This window comes from Falco peregrinus, chromosome 8 (assembly GCF_023634155.1).
Source record: "Falco peregrinus isolate bFalPer1 chromosome 8, bFalPer1.pri, whole genome shotgun sequence".
NCBI lineage: Eukaryota > Metazoa > Chordata > Aves > Falconiformes > Falconidae > Falco > Falco peregrinus.
The window spans coordinates 41,022,366-41,041,797 of record NC_073728.1 but is presented as its reverse complement, the minus strand read 5'-3'; positions in this window follow the sequence as shown (position 1 = coordinate 41,041,797).

Here is a 19,432-nt window from a genome sequence, read left to right as displayed (position 1 = left end):
TTCAGTTATGTCATTATAGGCACAATGTCAATAGAGCTATCTGTATCTGCATTAGGGATTTGTTCCCATTTAATTACATTTTTAAAAAAAAAATCAGGCAGTTTGGTGCAATATTGTACAGAAGTTAGCAGAAATTGCCTACCATTTTTGTGAGTTACTTGATGCAAAATGTTTTAAGGGCTTTGGGCTTTCTCTAGGCTCTTGCTTTTATTGCTAGTAAAAGGATGAGTTTTATCCCAAGTAGATATATTAAATGTCAACACAGTTGCCATCTCCTCTTTATTTTTAAATGTCTTTTTGCTTGCCTTTCTCATGTGAATTTTGGGGGTGTTTCCCTTTTCTACCTTTTGGTTTTTAATTTCTATTTTCCTTTTGCCTTAAACTCCAGATCTTTTTTCCCTCTTCTATGATCAATCTGTCTATGCATTTTTAATGAATCATTTACTGCGACATATGAGCACTGAAGATACAGTGTCAGGGACTTAAGCATCTGCGGAAAGCTTCTGTGCAGGAGCAGCAGCAGCAAGATTAAATGGATATGATGTTAGTTTCATTCTTTTGTTCATGTGGGATGGTACTTTGCCTAGAGGCAGCACAAATATAACTTTCCTTCCAGGGAATAATGAGAAGAATTAAAATCCAGCAATGTCTCATTTTTCTCTTTGGAGTACTGCTAGGAATAGAGGATTTCAGCTGTGCCTTTGCTATTTCCACACTTACCACTGAATCAATACTGTTTAAGCAAAAACAGCATTATAGGTAAGAAACTATTGTGCAAGACTCATTCATAGGATCCATACAAGCATTTTTTAAACGTAGAGTGGGAAACATGGACTTTGTAATATCAACAAATATAACCCATGTCATTACCTCGTTAATTTTCTCTCATGGTCCAAGTAATTTTCCCTTTGAAACTCTGAAGGAAGGGAGGACCACATTCAGACAGTCCTTACATATCCAAACCAGAAATTACAAAAACATCAAGAAATTGGTCTCTCTAAGGGATCTCCTCCTAACCAGCCAGCTTAACTTTCTGTGCTGTGGGAAAAAGTGCAGATACTGGAGGACAGCCTAATTATATATATATATATATATATATATTTTTCATGGGTAAATAACTGCCTTAAAGCTATTTTTAATTCCATATGAGTATGCATCACTTATGTGAAACTCATAATATTTTAGAAGAGTTTTAAAACAAATTTTCAGTTAGTGCAGCGGACAGTAATTACTACAAATTGTTCAGTATTTTGTATTTTTTACTCTGTTCCAAAACTGTTCAGATACTTTACAGTTATATGCATAACATAGCTTTAAATCATGAGAAAATGTAGAATTAATCAATCTTTTAAATGCTGATGAACTGAAATCAAAAGCTTGCCTCTGCTACACTTTTGGATTAGGTCAGTATATCCATCCATCAAATTTTTCTGGTTACAAGCTTGTAATCAAACACAAATTTTAGGTGTGGTTGTCGAATTCAGCTGCTATCCACAAAACACAAATTAAAACGTGTGCTGAAAACATAGCCCTATTTTGGATTCAGGTATGTTGGGGTTTGGCTAAATTGTGCTCATTTTATTCATGTGAGCTGTACTAATAACCACAACTGGATAGGATTTGACTGGTATTGTGTTATATTAGGCTGCTTCTATAGCGAGTTTGTGCGTGTGACAGAGTCCTTTTTAATGTAATCAGATGGGGCCTGTAAACCCACACTAAGATGAATGTCTCCCTGCTTCAAGTTTGAAAACAAACACATAGATACAAAATTTTACAGAAATTAACACTTATGTACAATCTCCATTAAGTCATTTTCATTAAAGCCTACATTTATACCAATGATTATTTTTCTTGTTTGATCTGCTATCCAGACTTTTGTTTTCTTAAAATACTTGTGCAGAGATTCAAAAATAACTAACCTATTTCCTTGGAGGACAGAGTGCTGTTTCTTTCTAGGATTTGCCCTGTCTTGTCAGAAAAGATCATCTGACTAGAGCTTCCTGTTGCTTTCAGACACTACACTGTCTCTTAGAGGCAGGTTGTTATGTCACAGTTTTTATTACTGTGGCACTTATGTATGATTTCATACATATTTGATAGTAAAATTGAAATTTCTAGATATTGCACTGTAGTCCTCATTTATACTATACAATCCTTTTTTTTTAAGTGCCACAAAGAGTCCAAGATGAATTCTTAAAACCCTAGTGAATTCTTAAAACCCTAGTCTGTATTATGAAAACAAGGTTCTTCCGATCAGTGTAGAGATTTTCCTTCTCAGAATACAGTATGGTAATTTACATACCCCTTTATGAACAAACTCTGTGTTCATCACAGAAAGCAAAAGTGCTACAACATTGTAATGTTTTCACCATTGTTTTTGATGAATTCTTAACATCCATTATGTGTTTTCTTTTACTACAGTGTCCTGACAATGATACTAGATTTTAAAGATTGTATATTTCTCACTTACTTACAAAGTCCTTATATGTATATCTATTCATTGATAAAGAATTACATGTTTTAGAGTAAAAACTTATAATTAAATAGTTAAAAGAAATAGGAGGGCAAAGTAGCCAAGTGGGGAGAAATTGTCAGATATTTATAGTATTAAATTGTGTGCTCTTTAGAATTATTTTGTTAATATGACTTTTCATTCCTTTAAAAAAAGGAAAATACTTGAATAGATGGAATTATTATGTCAGTCAAAACATAGTAGAAACTTTCTCTAATGGCTGAAAAGTGGGATCAGGAGAGTTGGCTAATTTTCTAAGCTGTAATGTCTGGTTTAAATTCAGAGTTTATTTACAAATTGTGTGTGTGTATATATATATATAATTTTTTAAAACAGTATTAAAGGAACACAAGAAAGTCAAATACACTGTCACAGGTGATGCATGTATGTTTTTCAGAAGCCAAAGACATTTTAGCAAAAGCATACCTGAAGTCTTCATGTATTTCTTAGTAGCAGAAAAAAATTATGGGAGCTTGATGAAAAGCATAGTACTAGTGTCATGTATACAACTTAGGTTCTAGAGAAAATTAGCTCAGTTTTGCTCATTGAATTAAAATGAAACACATAGAGAAGTGCCCCCAGGGGTGCGGATCGAGAACTTTAAGAGAGTGGGCTAGATATCAGAGCTGTGATGTGCAGTTTGGATTCAAAGTTCAGCAACAAATTGCATACATGCATAATATTTTTTAAAATAACTGACAACAGAGCTTGTCCTCTGAGTTTTCATGTCAGCCCTGAATGTTGAAATGTTGAGTTCCTTTTAGCAGTAAAGTTTACAGGATGTTAATAGTTGTCCAACTCAAAAAGAAGAAGAAAAGTTACAAAGATTGAGCTGCAAACCTTAAAAATACAGTTTCTGGAGGTCTGTCTTGGAACACCAAATTAGAAGGTCTCCATGGGTTAGTAAAGTACATTGTGATGATTGCAGTTAGATCAGAGGAGCCAGCCAGGTTACAAGTAGCCAAATTGTCACAGGGCAGGTTTTCAAGAAATAGAGGAAACTTGAAATAGGTATGTGTGGATTTTAGAGTTTGCTAGCAGAGATGAGCAGTGAAAGTTTGCTGAAGAAACCTTTTGAGAAGTGAATCAAAGGTTTGCAGGTCTGAATGGAAATTAGCTGCCTGGAGCAAGAGGAGGAGTGAGGGGCCTTGAGTAAGACTACAGTTGCTTCTGAGTCTGTCTGTCAGGGAGGTCCTGTTGTCCCGCTTTAGTAATTTAAAACCTCAGTCAAGTGTAACATTCCTTGGAATATTATTTCATTCAGTTTGATATCGTAGACAAGATGCATGCTGGGGAAGACAAATGAGTCCCAGGTTTTGGTTTAACAGATAATAAAGTTCCTGATAGTATTGTTAAAGAACAATAATCGGAGCTGGACTTTTTGATGATTCAAATGGATTGGAGGATACTGGGGCTCAAACATTAATTACATTTTTTGCTAAAATACTAAGAAATTGAGGTTTCAAAATGTAACTAATCTGTTTCAGAAAGAGATGGACACTGGGAGTCAGGTATCTATCAGAAAACCTGTGGATGTTGCATTTGAAAATCAGTCATTTGGAATTTTGTAAAAGAAATATGAAGATCCATGGTAATGAACAAGATGCTAATAATTTTGTGGTTTATCATGGCTAATAACTGAAGAATGTAGAATTAACCCTTACAAGTACATTATGTGGCAGAAGAAGTTGTCCTGCTTCTAGAGGCAGCAGTTATAGGTTAATAAAGCCTTCCTGCAAAGGAAAAGAATTGGAATAAGATATGACACCCGGTTCCCTGAAAGAAACTGAGCTACTGATGCTCCTGCTGTTATCTGAATACTTGACTCCAAGTAGTGAATAGTGACTGTTAGAATTCCCATTGTGGAAGAGGGATGGCTGCATCTACTAAATACTGATATAGAGTAAAATTGCAAAGGGAAGGGGAGCTTCCAGAGCTTCTGTTATATTTGTTGTGGGTTGTAATTTTTGTAGCACAGTGAAATATTACTAAATTATGAGTAGCAGAAAAATCTATTACATCACTGCCTGAGCAATGAGATCTGACAACATTAAAGGTGAGAGCTGCTATTGCTTCTCAGTGCTTCATCTTAAACTGCATCTTCCTCAGGCTCATGATAGTGTTTCACTTCTCTGATCTACCAAATAAACAGCACTGCTTTTTATTAAAGGCAGTGATGTAGAAATGTAGGAGCCCTGAGGAAGTCAGAGGTGTGATGCTGCGATGGTGTTGCCTAATAGATACGAATTGGTCTAAGTTAATGTGTTTTGGTTTCAGCCCATAATTGGTGATTTAGGGATTTCATAATTTCTGCACAGAATTTAAGTAGCATTACAATAATCCTGCCAACAGCAGCTCAGCCTGCAGACACCCCTTTGTTCCTGTTCACTGTTACAAAAATAATGCCTCTCCCCAAGTGCTGTAATTCCTGAAAATCTGGCATATTACAGGTTTCCTTGTAAAAAGTATGGTTGATTCCCAAATTTGACCTATTTCAGGTGTAAAGGAGGATGGAACAAGTTTATAGCCTTAGAAGTCTCTCAAGGAACACCTCTTTATAGCTGTCCACTTCTTTATAAAGAGGAGAGTCCAGCTGTAACATTTCTTTCTGACAATTGTGCCTTTGGCAAGGTGGATGGGGTGTGCCAATCCAAGGCGATATAAAGTTCTATACGTTAAAACCTGTAAACTTGCTTCTGCAACCAGCAGAAGATCCCAGCCTACTGCTGTTACATAGGCTTAGTCGTTGTCCAGCTCACCAGGTAGCTAAATCCTTCCTTTCCAGCTTCTACTGCTGAATAGTTTTGGGTGGATTAATCTACAAGTTATTGTATAATAATTACTATTTGGACATTGGACAAATAATATTTTAATGTCTGAGATGACAAAATTCCATTTACTCCCTATAGTGAGAAATTCTTTCAGTTCAGCCTATTTTAAAATGAATACAAGCTAACCTTTTTTCTATTTAACTAGAAAGTTTTGAACACAGTGGTCAACCTTTCTAATAAAGGCTCATTTTTTCCTTCAAATTGTTCAGGCAATGAAAGCATACTTCTAAGGTTGTTTTTTAGTTATACGTAGTGCATGCACCCTGTTTAAGGAACATCAGATAATTAACTTTCATAACACTGCAGAGAAGAAAGTATTTTTGTTTTATACAGAGACGTAGGGAAGCTGAAGTACATGCACATGGATACTAGATTATTTTTTTTTTGATACTTGCTCCGAAACATGGATGATTCAAAACATGAATTTGCATGATTCCATTGGAACACCACCATTTTGAAGCTATTAGTCACTTCTGATAATGAGTGTAGTGGTGGTTTAGTAGTTATTATACATTTGTTGGCACGACAATGAAGTTTCTAAAGGTGTGAAATGCAAATGGGGCCTTTTTGGCTTAGGATTCATATGCAAACAGGGGTTGCCTCAGCAAGAAGACCATCTTATATTCCTCTTTTTACCATGAGTACCGGTGAACTAGCTAATGGCCAGTAGAGCTGCCAGTGTAGTTTAGAGGTACCTCTTTTTGTGGCATTTCCTAAATAGTGTCTTTCTTTTCCAGAGAGGTTTACTTACTTTTTTTCACCATTATCATAGTCTGGTTTTTTTCAGAAGTTCATGAGAGGCTTTTACTTTCCAGTAAGGTGTTTCTTGAAGGCCACAACCACAGTTGTAGAAAATTTCAGTTAGCCTGTGTCTTAAAGCCTGTCAGGTTCTACACTGAGAGAAAAGAAACTTTCAGACACTTGACCAGCTATTTGGAAGTCAGAAAGTGGGTGCCAGTGTGTCTAGCATTGCAATATCGAGGTGGATTAAGAGCATTAAGGAAGCTTAAACAGCTCTCAGGAGAGAGGTTCCCATGGTTTTGAAGGCATATTTAACTGGAACTGTTGCTTGGCTGGTATTTGGGTTGAAAGATCTGTTTTTTTTTCTCCTGGAATTGTCCATAGCACTACCTAGTTCTGCTTTTTTTATTAAGTATACTCCAAGTTTGAAAGTTCAGATCATGCTGAGTGCTTCACCTTTGAGAAAGGTCAGACAACACTTCTTGGCAAGTTTAATGGACATTACCATGGAAGTTTTCAGGCACTAGCTAAGGCCAGTGAAAGAGGGAGATTTTTTTTCTTGCTTGGTTCATGTTTTTCTTTTAATGATCTTTTACAACTAATAGCCCCAATTTATGTTGGTTTACAGGTTTTATTGTCATTCACTGAGTCATGTCAACAGCTGTGTTATTGGAGGGAAGGACTAAGATGTGGTTGGGTGTTTCATCTGTATTAGCTAGCACAGAAGAATTTTATAGAACCATGTTGTCTCTTGTAGTAGTGATGGGAGAAACCAAATTAGAATGTAAGGACAGACTCTCTCCCTCTCATTTTCCAACTAAATAATATGGAAGCGTTCAGTTAATCATAGTTTCTGAAGCAGGTTTAATGAAGCTGTTATAACTGAACTGCAGTAACTTCATGCAACTGTGGAGCCTTTTTCAGCTCTGTGTAGTATATAGTATGCTGTCAATTGATCATTTGCTATGCTTCTTCATAATTTCATAATGGAAATTATCCAGGTATATTTAGGAATTGTATAAATAACTGCTTTACTTGTGGATCTTCTTAGGATCGTCAGCATTACACTACATCTTCTAGCAGCCTAGTATCAGTGGCGCGTAAGATTTGCTTTCTATAGAGTACTGACTGTTGTGAAGACGTTGTCAATTATTTAGCAAACAAGCCTCAAAATTATGAAAGAACCTCTTTTTTAACTATTAATTTTTAAAAATAGCATGCCATTGTGTTTAAGCCCCGTTAGCTGATAATGAACCTGAGAAAAACTTAGTGGGATACGCACAATATATGATGTATGTCTGTGTACATATGTTAGCGGGTGATTCTTCTTCTACATTATTGCTTTGCTTAAATTCTGCTTAAGATATGTATCAGATAAGATGTGCTTCTTTGATGAAGAATTATTTTTTTTAGTTAACTAGAATGTAATTACAACCTTTTGATCAAAAGTTTCTTACAAACAGGTAGAAAAAATGAAATTATTATGTAAAACAGGTAGCAAATCAGCATGACAAAAATTTTTATACAAGTTCTAATAGATAGCTCCTAATACTTGGAATAGCTAATACGTTTGGTAGAATCACTGTGCCAGTAGAGCAATGCAGATAAAGTGTTTAAACAGACTAGACACTGTAGAACATACTGATTCAGTAAGCTTGTCGTTCCAAGTAAAGACAACCCTTATGCGCATGTCCAGTCCAGCTTTTTGTGAAATCATAGAGTAAGAGCAGTCAGCTTGTCTGTGGCTGGTGTTTATATTACCATGAAGTAGTAATGGGAAAATTGGGAGTGTCATTTCCATCTTGATTCTTCTGGTACTTTTGCTATTATTTCAGTTTGATTCTCTGTGACCTTTGGAGCACTCCTGAAAATGTTAAGCAGAGACTGAAAGGCTTAAAAGTGGCCTTATTATAGGGAAGGAAAGTTGCAGTCTACAGACAAGTTCAAAGAGGATCAAATGGCAGGACAGGTTAGGGTTAGAGAGGTGGGAAGAATGCACTGTGGCATCAGCTTTCTCACAAGCTGCATTGTGAGAGGTCTGGTGAGTACATTGACCGTGTTATCATCAATCACACCATGATGCAAGTGGCTTGGCAGTCAAATTTTTGTCCTTGCTATTGGAACATAGAGTTACCTCAAAACTTACCTATTTTTCAAGCTGTTATATCAATTTCTAAGCTCTCCTCTGTTAGGCCCCTATGCAAGGCACATGGCACGGCCATTTATATGCTTTAACTATTCCTGTGTTCTGGAATGGCATTTGTGGATTATTAGCAGTGTTATACTATAGCAGATCTTTAGTTACACTCATGCTGTACTTCCACAAACACTTTAAACCAGCCATGAGCCAAGAGATGCTGCCCTGCCCTGCACAAATGTTCTTGCAGCTGCACACTTAATTGATTGGGGAACTGATTTGCGTTAGAACTATCCCAGCAAACAAATCAAAACAAAACATTTGCTTTAAACTGGTTTCTGAACTCACCTGATTCCTGGCCTCACAAATATTTATGCTGGCTTGAAGGTCTTCACTTTCCTGCTGTTAAGACCGCAAGAAGTGTGTGAAGAAAACCAAGAGCTGCTTTCTTGACGCAAGGGCTGGTTTAATGGACTTGTGGAATTGCAGTTTAAGTTGTAGCTCCTTGCTAAGCAGCCAGGCATTCTAAAGGAGGTTAATGGTCATCTTTTTACATCCTGACTCCCAAGACACACCTTGGATAGAACCCAGGGTGTGGCCTTGGACAAATGCTGTCTGTATCACCTGCCTGCCTTTAAACAGTTTTCTCTGAAGAACTTCAAAATGTATCTTCTGTGATCCAAACTGTGTCTAACAAGAACACATTTCTACACCCACTAAGGTATTTGTCTACTCTATAACAACCTCTCACAACAGATATTTTCTACATTAGGTAGTTACATTTACTATTTATGCAACAAAACAATTGGAGAAAAATACGGGACTTAGATGAATTATGCTTGTCAGTATTACAATCTGACAGTTTAAGTAGCTCATTCTTTTTGTCTAAAACTGTGCTAAGATAATTTATGCATTTCATAAGTGTTTTATCTTTGGATTACAAAGAATTACAGAGTTTCACTCATCCCAAATTACATACTAGAAAAGGCATTCATGTCTCATTTATTACATTGTTGGACATCAGAACAGAATTATGTATCATGGTTAGTTGCATCAACTCCTTTCGTTAGTCTTACAGGTCTTGCATAGTACTTATGCATACATCTGTATTGCTTGGAATTTCTGAGACAGTTACAGCTAGTTCAATAAAAATGGAATGCCTTTTTTCGAGAGAAATTCTCCTTAATTTAAGTAATCTTTTAGTACAATGCAAATACTAGTTATGCTATTTTTCCTCCATCTTTCCACTATAAACCTCCCAAATTTAATGCATTATGTGCAACAGTTTTTCATATGAGTCCCAATTTGTATTTGTTTGCTTGGCACTTTTATCTAATACACTGCGAGCTTGCATCACAGCTGCTGCTTCTTTCTGACCTCAGATGCTTGAAGCAAAGGATGGAGAGAGGCTGTGATGCTGCATGGCAGTCTGCTGGGGTTGTAAAAGTGTCCCTTTGCTCAACAGAGCTCCACTGGAAGGTGGAAGGTTTCTCTTCCCCATTGCATTTTCTCTTTGAAGGTATTGTAAGGTGACCTGACCAGCATAGACCTTTCTTTACAGGAAACAGGCAGTGGTTCTGTCACAGGCAGCGCATGGGCAGGGAAAAGTTGCACTGCACTGCTGACTTGTGGTTTGGTTTTTTTGTTTTTGTTTGGTGGTGGGTTTTTTTGTGGGTTTTTTTTTTGTTTTTGTGTGTGTTTAACAGTTAACCTAAACATCTGGTCAAAGATCAGGACATTATTCTGAGTTGCATCAAGTAAAGCACATCACCTGTGGAACTGCAAAGACACTACAAAATCATTAATTTCTTCAGCTAGTATTGAAGAATTAACGCCTACACCCAGCAAAGCAAAATTCAGGAATGTAGTTTGCCACATGAAATTTAGAAGATACAGAAGAGATAAAGGACTAATTATAGAGGTCGACTGGCAATTCCATTTAAACTGTAAGTTTCCTCCTTGTAAAAGTAACTAGGACACTGCATTATAAAAATAGTCTTACAAAATTCCATGGTGGAATGGGTGTTAGTAAGCTCTTAACATGTGCCCTAGGTTATTGCTGTTTGTGTCAGTCATTGATTTATTTCTAATTTCACTGCATCTTTGAACAACCAAACAATTTTTGAAATTTTCTTAAATGTTCTTTCATTATAATGTAAAAGAAGATGACACAGTAGTGGAAAGATTTTAATCCTGGAAATATTTGAAAGGAAAACTTGTTGAACTGTGTGAATTTCTGATTCATTCTAATTATTCAAGTGTTCTGGCTTTTCTTTCACTAAGTTTGCAACCTAATAGTTGCTTTCGGTTACAAAAGCCAAAAAAATTAATAGACCAATTTACAGGTGTAATTTCTTAAAAATAATAATAACAATAATAATAATAATAATAATAAAGGGTTTATCTAGATTTATCTGGAAGGCTGCTGCTGAAAAAGCACTTCAGCAGACTCTGAGATAATACAGATTAATATTACAACTTTTTTAATTCTTACCCCTCTTCTCTGTAATTTTCTTTAGCCTCTCCACCTTTTAGCATCCATGTTATTTTATCTTAAAAGTATAACTGGAATCTTTAAATGGGAGAGCAGTAAAACCATTGACCCTTCCAGCTAAATACCTAAATCACAGTTTGGACTGAAGCTCCTTAATCGAAATCAATTTTGAAAAATCCTCTTAAAATATAGAATAGAGGATTTTCACATTATAAAATAGTTGAATTAACATACCTGAAAGGTCAGTGATTTTCAGAAGGGAGGGTTGTGTCCCACTGTGATGATATGGGGGGGCAGAACCTGTTAGTCTGCACCTGCCAGCCAAGATACCATGAGTGTGGAAGCATAGCTGCCTCTGTAACAGTACTCCTTTGACTATGGGGAGTTAAAAACAAAAAAAAATTATAAAAAGCTTTCTTATGTTGAGTTATGTACTGTTGTTTCATTTGCAACAGTGTGTGAAAATCTAGAGGAGCAGGTTAGTTTTCGAACAGGGTACTGGGCTGAGGAAAAAATATTGGAGAGACTAAGGATTTACTGCTCCTTGCAACATCATATGTGAAAACTCAAGTTGCAAATACATATTTCTGCACTGTAAACTTTATATGCAATTCAAAGAGGGTACAGGAGGTGGAAGGAGCCAGAGGTAAAAAATCTGTTTCTGAAGAAAAGCTAGGAATGTTGAAGTGAAAATTTTAAATCTGTTATTGAAGTTCAGATTTTTAATATTTCCATTTAGAAGAAATGTTTTAAAGGCAAAATTTCAATCCAGACTAATTTCAGTTCTTTTTCTAGTATAAAAATGTTCAGTAGTATGGAAATTCAATGAGCTTCAGTTTAGAATCCCTTTAAAGCAGAAGGAATGATTATTTTAAAGAACTTTAAAGTAGAGGTGGATATTTTTTTAGTTTCATATAAAGTAGTATGAAACAAAACCTGAATGCTTATATTATTTTATGATGTAATTCTTAATTATCAGAAGCTACACTTTTAATAAGAAGTTACTACAACCTAAGTTGCATTGAAAGTTTATAAATAGCAGGTTGGAAAAAATAATGCACCTATTTCACATCTCTCATATGTGCAGTGCTATGGCCTTAGTGGTTAGATTCTAGCTAGTATTCGAGTGGTGCTTGGAACCAATACACAAAATTAAATGCTAATATTGGGGTTTAGTAACTTATAGGTATTACTGTGATGTAACAGGTAGCCTATCAAAGAAATTTCTCTCTTCCGTGTTGTGATCTATAGCTATAAGGTTCTGTACAGGTTTTTTGCATTATGAATGCTTTTTTGTGTCTGTCGTTCACCTGCCTACCTCTCTTAGTGGTATGTCATGAGTTACTGTTGATCTGCTCTGCTTTCCCAGGATCTTTTATCATGGTTTTCTCCAAGTTGGCATTTTATCTTTGTAGATGCTTAGGAATTAATATCTCATAATGATCTGAAGTTTGCTACTTTGAAGTCAAAATTTTTAAACCGGAGACTTGGCAACAGAGGTGCTATAACTGCTCTTAACTGTTTAATTAATGCTATGTTACTTAGGCACTTTTTTTAGCATATATGATTTGGAAACACTACTTGATATAGAATGAAAGAAGTGCACACTCCCTCAGTGATGCATGTTGTTGTGTCTGTGAACTCTGTACGTTTGTAATGTTAAATTTGCCAAAGTTAATGTGTTGAAAAGTAACAAGTTACTTAAGTTAGTTAAATGTCTTTTTCTAGAGGAAAATTACCATAATGGTTACTTTTACTAAAATGCAATTACTGTCATTGTAACAATCAATCATATTTTCTTTTGGAAGGAACTTTACCTAGTTCTGAATGCATTAAAATGTAAGACTGCTCTGCTTAGTGTTAAAATGAGCTGCAGAGGCAGTATACTTTTGGGGAGAATCAGGTGGAAGTTCCAGTCATATGGTTGTCTTTAAGAGTGTTCAAAAATAGAAATTAACTTCTTAAATGAAATTGAGCCCAATGACTTGTAAAACACCAACCAAAACATTATAAATTCTGTAAGGCTTTCAAAATAATTGAAAAATTTTTATTACAGCTGAGCTTGATTAAGCCTTAAGCAACAAGTTCCCTTATGTATTTACCACTTGGCTGATGGAATCCATGATATTCTCCACAGCAATCTGTAGAACAACGTTGGTTTGTCTGCTGTGGCATCCTCCCACTTCTTTTCTTTGCAGCCTCTTCTCTCAGTCTTATCAAACCTGCCACTTGCACTCTTCATTTTCCTAACGTTCCTTTTCCCTAACCTTCTTTCCCTCCTGATCACGTCTTTCCAGTGTCTTTGTTCTCTTAACTCCTGTGAAAAATTCCAAAGGAAATAAAATCTTGCGCAAAAAGTAGGAGCAAGATAAAGAACTGTGAATTTTCTACTAGACTGATTTCCAGACTAGTCTCTGAGAAACTTAGACTGATATCAGAGATAGTTGTTGCTTCTTGACCTCTCACGCTGTATATAAATGTAAGAGACAAGCCTTTAGCAAGAACTGGCAAAATCACCAAGAGACTTATTGGAAATACTGAAGTTGCTTTGATTTGCTCGTACTACCGCAGGTACCACTACTGCTCCTTCCTCTGACTGCTTATGGCTCACTGCAGTGTGTGAGGACTAGCACCGAGAGAGGGATCTCTGTACCTGTGCCTGCGTATCTGTTACAGAACGCCTTGTCTTGTGGGACTCTTTCCAAAGACAGCAGTCACTTTGTAGAGTATAGCACTATAACGCTGAGTATAAGGTAATAGAACCCCTACCAAGTGTTAAACATAAAGAGCTGATTCTGTAATGATATTTGGTAACCATGTCTTTCGTGGTATCAGAATAAAGGAACCGTATTACAGTCTTACTCTGCTAACTGTAAATTCCCATTTGTTTTTTTAAGTAAAAATGTGTCATTCTTTTGCTCTTGTTGCTTCTGTTCATCCTGCTTCTGGATAGAGCTGATACTCTATGCTTATTCTATGAAGAGATGTTACCTTGAAAGTAAATAAAGAATATTTTCAATATCCTAGATCAAAATCATTGAATATGTAATAGTTATATTGTCAGATCAAGCACTGAGATTTTGAAACCAATTTTTGTATTTTAGTTTTTCAGGTATTATATTCTTATACTTTTGTATAAACAATTGCATTGTGCAATTGTTATATAAAAGAGTTCATGTTATATAATAAATTATATGGTAGAGAAATGAGTTTATATAATACTAAAAGATATTTTCATGACTGTTATTATAGGAAGTGTCTTTCCTTGCACAAAATACTTTTATCTGCTCTGTCTGCAAAGGAGGTTAAGTACTTACATTCTCATAGATGATAAATAATTTTGGTGCTCAGCTTGAGATGTCCTATGAATAACTTAATTATTTTTTTCCAGGCAGTATTGGTCACTGCCACATGGAAATACGATGCAAACTGCACACTCGTAACCTGAGGCACAACTAATAATCTCTTGAAAGTGTTGAGCTGTCTTGTTAGAAGTTTAGCTGATTTGTTCTAAGGCAGAGGATCTAAAAAGACTTTCATAATTTCTTTTTTTTTTTTTTTTTTATGTGTGCAAAATTAGCATCTTCACTGAAAAACAACTGCTGAAACATGCACCATAAGTGTTTTCACACTCTGAGATTCATGTTAATATATGATTCCACTGTGGTAAATGTGTATATGATACACACTTGCATTTCATGCATCCCCAGTTTTTGTTTGGTTTGCGTTAGGTTTATTTTGCACAGAGTGCCATAGGTATTCAGTGACTATGTATACCCATCAATAATACGCATATGTAGGTTATGTTCGGTTTAAAATATGGATGTTATTTTAATTTCAGCAGTCGTAGTTAGGTAAATTGCTGTAAGTATATTTTTAATATTTATTTCAATGCATGCTTTTCAAGCTGTCTTCAGTGCAAGGGAGTGATAATACTATCTGTGATTTAAGTCACAGAATTTTCCTGCAAGTTCATTAAGGTATTGTAATTTTGACATTAAAATGTAAGCTTTGAGTTTGGTTTTAAAATTTATTCTTTTATATGAAAAAGTGTTCTGGCTGGTATGCTAAAGGCCTTTGTTGGATTTTGAAGGCCTCACTGATTAAATAATATCCTTCTACAAAATTTGTGTTTTACTAAAAATGCTTTACTTAACGTCTCAGTGTTATGGATCACATAGTAATACGAAATAGCCTAAAATTTGACCAAATGTAAAATTAGTCTGTTCTGAGCCAAATTAATCATGAACTTATTGGGTAAGTGATCTCAATATAGCTTATATGATTAACCTAAGAAGTACAATAGCAAAAACATAAGAGAAATTTTGGGAGGTGCATGTGAGGAATAGGAATTGTGCAGAATGGATGAGGTTGGAAGGGGCCTCTGGAGATCTTCGCCGTGAAGGCGAGACAGAGGTTAGGGCAGAGCAGAAGACAACTGACACCTAGATTGATTGTGAAATATTAGAATACTTCATGGAATGACATGCAAAGTGACAGGAGAGAGCAGCATTACCAGCTTTTGGAATAGAGATTGCATACTTGATCTAATGAAAGGAAAACATTTTTAAGCATTAAATGTGTTTAGTTGGTGGCTAAATAGTTTTGTGGGTTTTAGAGGATTTATATACAACATATATCTAACAAGCTCTTATTTTCATTTCTAGACTGCATTTCCAATCTATGTACGTGTGTTTCTAATGAAATTTAGTTAAATTTTCTTTTGTTAATGAATGGTATTTAATGGCTTATTTAAACAAAAATAATAGGAGACTACACATTTATTTCATATTTAGAATATTCATGATCTTTTATTTTAGCAGTATGCACATATAGTAAGCACATGTAAACTAAGTAATCTGATTTGTACTAACAATTGAATAGAAAAAAGAGCAATGCTTGTCATTCTTACCTCAGAGGCTGAAAAAAAATATTTTTCAAGGCTGACTGAAAAAGCCATTCTCTCTTTAGAGTAAGTTACAATATAGATGGTGAAGCTAGTCAGGAAATGTGAAAGCATAGTAATTCCTTGCCCATCTAGAAGGTTTTTTCACTAGATTAGGACATAAATACTCTCGTACATACTCTTGTTTTATCAAATTTTTCTTGACTGCAAATTGCTATCTCTTTTTTGCATTTCTATTAAACATTTTTTGATTAATACATAGTTTTCTGGAATAATTGCCTATTAATAGCTTCCTACAAGTTGTCGTATTAGTATTACATTTTCTTGTTTCTATCTTGCAATATATTCCTGGAATAGATAATTACTTCACTGATATAATCATAGAAATAATAGTATTGTCCTTATGTTAGAAGATGGAGGTTAATACAAATGATGTTCTAATTAGAATTCAGAAGACTGGTTGGCACACAGTTGATTTTGTTGGCTCTCAGCCTAATCTTGTTACGTTGTTTTTAACTATGAAGAGAGTGGGTTTAAAGATCTCCAGCAGTGCAAATGGGATGAGTGAGTTATAAAGAGCTTAAAGAATCAGAAAAGTATAACTCCTTCAAAACAAATTATGTAATAAACACAATGCTTAAAAACTTTGCCTAAACATCCTTTAATGTAATATGAACGCTTCTGAAAAACAATTCAAATTTCTGGCATCATTAAATAGAAAGTATCAAAATCTTGTACTACTGTACTACTTACAGTACTATTCTCTAATTGTATAATAACTTCTGCCTTTAAGTAGTATATACGTGTGAAACAGTAGTATGTTACATTATTTTTAAAAGTGTAATAGTACTTTAAGTAGTAAAGGATCACTTTAATTTTACAAATACATGTAATGTTCATATTATGTGGACTCTGTTGTCCTTCTTAGTAAGACAGTTTATAGCATTAGTTTCTATGAGTTCCAAGACATTTATGTGAAACTTTAGTGATATGGTTGACTACTGACACAGGAGATTCAGACCTTTTAGGTGGTTGGGGTTTTTTTCTTTTTCTTTTTTTGAGAAACAGCTAACAAAATCTTTCCCATCTGTGGCCATTTGACTGCATCCAGGTTATTCAGATTTAATTGCATTATGTGGGTAAAGGCAATTGCTGAGTACTTCAGATAAAACTAGGCACAAGCATGGGCCAAGATAGACGTGAAATTCCATCACCTGTCATGTAGTTCCCTGTCCTGTAGTATGTGTAGTGCAAGCCTGTTGCAATAGAATGGGACTTGCCACCCAACTCCTATAGCTTCAGGAAATTCTATGTATATAATAATAACAAATACTTTATATAAATAAGATGCTTTTCAGTATGTTCTTTCTATGAACTGGTTCATAGAAAACCATTGTAACTTTTTCATTATCAGCACATCTGAGGGCTTCTGACTGTTAGCCATGTTCTTCACCCACTGGCTCTGTGGACATGAGGCTTTACTTCAAAGACCTTTGCTTTAGCTCTTACCTTAATGCTAAGAATAATGTTTTCTAATCTCACAGTTACTACTTTTTTAAAGAAAATAATGTGACTGATTCGTCAATGTACTATTCTCTTAATTTCAAGTTTTGTTGAGTATCTGTAGCTACGTTAAGAAGTAAGAAGGTTTTGTAAAATGGGATTCCTCTCTAATCAGAAGCCAAACTGTGACCTCCCCAGTGCACACATTCTTTATTCAGGTGTTTCCCAGAAAGACCCCAATACGCCTGGTTATCAAAATAAGTAAGAGAGTCAATGTTTTCCTGTGTAGTACTTCACCATGATATCTATTAAATCATTAGATTTCAAGTCAGGACAAATTAGCATAGGAGAACGAAAACCTGTCAAAAGCTTCAACACCATTCTTTTTGTCCTATTTTGTCTGTTGTATATGAAACACAAGCACGTGCACTGAAAGTTAGAGCATATTTATTTAATGTAAGGGTTTATTTATAGCTGTGAACGTGTTAAAGATTCAACCACTCTACAATTAACTTGTTATGCAGTGGGTGGCAAATGGTGACTATGCTCACTCATTTTGTAGTATTTGGTGTAGACAGGGAAAATCAATACACTTTTGATGAAGGTATCAATAAATGCTTTCTTTGGGATTTATGTGAGCATATCTTACAGTATTTCATATTAATGAGGAGTTGCAAGCAGCATGAGAGGTGGTGTAATATATTCTCAGCCTTTAGAATGGCTGCTGAGCTAGACAACTCACTTTTTAAGGTTTCTTTTTGTTGAAATACATAACTCTGTAGTACACTTCAGCCTGTATGCATGCATGCGCCTTATTGTATCTCAAAGCATATACTGCCCCTCAAGTACAATAAAATAGTATATATAAAAAAAATAGGGAAATAAAAAGTAGTGAAGACCTCCCTAGCTTTGTGAAATCTAGTTCATGTCGTCTTTGAGTAACAAGAATTTTTGTTTTGTGAGTTACTAATTTCTACAGAACATGCTTTTTTATGTTAGTGTAAAATATGAAAGTCATCAGCATTTTAAAGTATTTCCCCCCCATTATGTTTTTTTTTTTTTTTTTCCTTTAGGTTAAATATGATTCTTTACTACATACAAAGCAATATTTTTTTTTTTTTTAATTTGCCCGTTTTTGATTTAAGACAACATTCAAAAGTATCCATGTTAATGGCCTAATTTCAGTTCCAGTCATTTATCTTCTTAGGAATGAAGGATAGTGCTATACTGCAGTTTTACCTTTCTCCATATAATAAACCAGTTGTAGAGCTGTAAAGCACATCATTTCTATAGACAGAATTTTCTTTTGTGTAGAAAAAAATACAAAATGTTTTAATCCATTCTGTTCATATCCTCAGGAGTTTGGGTAATATTTTTTAAATCCTTGATTTTTCATCTTAGAGTGTCTTTACTTGAAGTGGGAGCAAGTTCAATATAGATGTTCGTTACTAGGCGTGATTTGTTCGTTCCTGAAACCGAGCGTCTGTATGGCCAGTTCTCTAGTCCATAGTCAGCTGAATCAGCATTTGAATTGCCTTGGTGATGGCTGCATGGCTGTCTACCTTTTGCTTTTTACCCATATAGTGGTAAAGTGTCCTCCCTTAATTTTTTTTTCATTTTCTTAAAGTTACTCCATTTTTCAACAGTCATTCAATTGAATTCTCTTGGGTCTTCTAATACAATTTTCATTTAATGCTGATTCTTTGATTCTGTACAATAGTGTTGCCAATTCATTGTACTGATTAAATTTAACTTCCGACCAAACAAAATAATTTTATCATAATTTATAATTTTCCATGTACTATTTTTTTTTTTTTACCTTTTTTGTCTTTGTTGGAATGATCAACATTCCTTGGTACATACATTTACAACAGACTAAGTAAATCTTTGTCCTTGAGTGGGGATATATCTTTCTGGGAATTCCCTGCAGAATTGTATCAAATACATCAGAGTAAGATACCGTGAAGCATGAGTATCTAGAAGGAGGAAAACTAGGTCAATTTAATGATAACTGAGACTGTTCAAGAAGGCCTGTGAAGGAGAATTCTGCTTTCATACCTGATCACTTCAGACTAGATAACCTTGGAAAGTAAGCCAGGCAGGGTAAAAATACTTGTACTTGCATGTTGCAGTTCAGGAGACTAAGGTAGTATTCCCACGAGCTAATCAAAATGGACTGAGCTGCTAAAATCTTAAACTTACTTTGAAACAGTAGAATAAACCTATTTGCTCTTCATTATTTAGTACAGGTACTAGTATTGTCTAGTGCAGGTTATTTTCCAAGTACTAACTTTGGCAATTAAGA